At 40.1% G+C, this 3,048-nt stretch overlaps 1 protein-coding gene across 2 annotated transcripts in view; it reads right to left on the minus strand.

Moving 5' to 3' along the window:
• The window catches only part of TLK1 (tousled like kinase 1), a 108,604-nt gene that overhangs the window by 24,352 nt on the left and 81,204 nt on the right, over positions 1-3,048 (minus strand). The window lies entirely within an intron of this gene.

The raw sequence follows: 3,048 nt of genomic DNA on the forward strand, positions 1-3,048 counted from the left end.
TACTTCCCTCAGAAAAAAATACTTTCATATTTTTTGTTATGGTTAATCAAGACTTTATAGTATTGTCATGCGATTAAAAATAATTATACTTTTACACTGGCTTTCGCCCATAAATTTTACTGTTTTTAGACTTCTATAAATAAAATTTTATTTCCCAACTAAAAAAACAATTTGTTTAAAAACTTTGAAAAAATCATTCACAGACAATACTGCTATTACATATCTACAAACAAGTTCGAACATAGTTTTTAGGACAGCCAATTTTTAATTAGTCTTGTTCTGTTTAATTAGAATTTTCATCTGGTACAATTTAACTTATTCCATAACTATAATATTTCATTCACCTTACACACTGGAATGATTGTGTATTTGTGAGTTACACATACACAAATAATCACAGATAGGCCTTTTTAATTTTAAGCAAGATATTTATATTTCACAGCAGAAATGGTCACTTCCAATTCTGATACTCTTGTTAGGCCATGAGGTTTTAAATTACGTGACAAGTTTAGGTATAAAAGACATGCTTTTCTCCTTGACATGATTAAATCCAAGAAATGCTTGGCATAATTTCCGTTTTCTTGCTTAATTTCTATCTTCTTCATAAAGCTCGCACCAGTCCATTCTATTTTTCTCTCCATTCTTATAACCAGAGGTTAAGGACAGAGACTTATTCTCCAGTTCTGCATAATAATGCCGGATATGTGGCTTACTGAAATCCCTTTAGTTGAAATAATTTCTCCTTCCCTACTAATACTAATTTTGGGATTCAATCAACAAATATTTATTGCATGCCTACCATGTGCCAGAAAAAGGTGCAAAAATAAAACTAAGTTCCTCCTCTCATATAGGTTATATTCTAATAGGAGACACATAATAAATAACTGAAATATAAACTTATAATTCCAGATAGTGATAAATGTTATTAAAAAAAACAAAACAAAGCGAGCTTCTATCTATGAGACCCATCTCAAAATAAAGAGCTTACATAGACAAAAAACCAAAAACCCCCCCCAAAAAACAAAAACAAAGCGAGAAACCAAGATGGAGGTATATGTAAACACCGGAAATTGCTGCCTTGCACAACCACTTCAAAAATACAACTAAAAGACAAAATGGACATTATCCAGAACCACAGGAAAGCTGGCTGAGTGGAATTTCTACAACTAGAAGGAAAGAGAAAAGCACACTGAGACTCAGAAGAGGTGTGGAAGTGCAGAGGTACAGAGGCACACGTGGAAAGCGCTGGAAACTGAGGACACGGTTGTCTTTTTTTTAAAAAAATATATTTATTGATTTCGGAGAGGAAGGGAGAGGCAGAGAGAGATAGAAACACCAATGATGAGAATCATTGATCGGCTGCCTCCTGCACCGCCCCCACTGGAGATCAAGCCTGCAACCCAGGCATGGGCCTTTACCAGGAATCAAACTAGCGGCCTCTCAAGCCCGGGATGACACCCAACCAACTGAGCCACTTTAGCCAGGATAAGGAGGATGTTTTTGTTTTTTTTGTTTTTTTAAATATATTTTATTGCCTGGCATCGGTCGGAACTCAAGGGCGGCTTTCTCTCAGAGGTGCTTGCAGAGATTACCGGGGCCACTTAGGGTAGGACTGAGGATCAGCCATAGCTGTTTGCTCTGCCCTGTTGATTCCCTGTGACCCCGCCCCACCCAAGCTGTGCACAAATGCTTTTGCATATGAAAGGCCTGGCCCTTTGCAATCTAAAATTACCTAACAAACTGCAACTGGGTCAGAGAGAACCAGAACTTCCAAAAGAAGGCCCAAGGCCCCACAGCAGCTTGCGCTGCTTCACAGCTGGGCCTCATTTTGGCACTTCCAAACCCCAAACAAGGAAGGGGAATCTGCAGATCTCTCCATAGCTCCTGCTGGGTAGCCTCAGGCAGAGGCTAAATTAGCACCTCCTTAGCGATCCAAGAGCCAGTGTACCCAGTGGTCAGAATGGGACCATCCAGATTACAACTCCTCAGATCCAAAAGGGACACACTCAGGGGGCAGACTCAGTGAGCACCAAAGCCCCACTGAAGCAAGTCTTGTTCCGGAGGGGTGTCTCCAGCACAGAAGTTCTCCCACTGCAGACACAGCTGATTCTCACAACCAACTGGCCTGGAGGTCAATTCCTCCCAGTGATACCTACAACAATCAAGGCTTAACTACAACAAGACTACAACAAGACTGTGCACAAAGCCCACAAAGGGGTGCACCAAGAGTGTCCACGTCAGGTAATTGGGGAGGCTGAGCCACTGGGCCCTATAGGACACCTAGCACAGGAAGCCACTCTATCAACACAGGGAAGCATTAAAAATGCGGAGACAAAGAAACAGGTCACAAATGACAGAAATGGAGGAAAGCAAACTACTGGATATAGAGTTCAAAACCACACTTTTAAGGTTTTTCGAAAATTTTCTAGAAACCGCCAATAAATTTAGTGAGACCCTCGAGAATATGAAAAAGGCCCACCTAGAAATTAAGCATACACTGACTGAAATAAAGAATATCATACAGATTCCAACAGCAGACTAGAGGATCGCAAGAATCAAGTCAAAGATTTGAAATATGAAGAAGCAAAAAAACACCCAAGGGAAACACAAAAAGAAAAAAGAATCCAAAAATACAAAGATAGTGTAAGGAGCCTCTGGGGCAACTTCAAGTGTACCAACATCCGAATTATGGGGGTGCCAGAAGAAGAGAGAGAGCAAGATATTGAAAACCTATTTGAAGAAATAATGACAGAAAACTTCCCCTACCTGTGAAAGAAATAGACTTACAAGTCCAGGAAGTTCAGAGAACCCCAAACAAAAGGAATCCAAAGAGGACCACACCAAGACACATCATAATTAAAATGCCAAGAGCAAAAGACAAAGAGAGAATCTTAAAAGCAGCAAGAGAAAGACAGTCAGTTACTTACCAGGGAATACTCATACGACTGTTAGCTGATTTCTCAACAGAAACTTTGCAGACCAGAAGGGAGTGGCAAGACATATTCAAAGTGATGAATGCCAAGAACCTACAACCAAGATTACTTTATC

The sequence above is a fragment of the Myotis davidii genome, unplaced genomic scaffold (assembly GCF_000327345.1).
Source record: "Myotis davidii unplaced genomic scaffold, ASM32734v1 scaffold59, whole genome shotgun sequence".
Lineage (NCBI taxonomy): Eukaryota > Metazoa > Chordata > Mammalia > Chiroptera > Vespertilionidae > Myotis > Myotis davidii.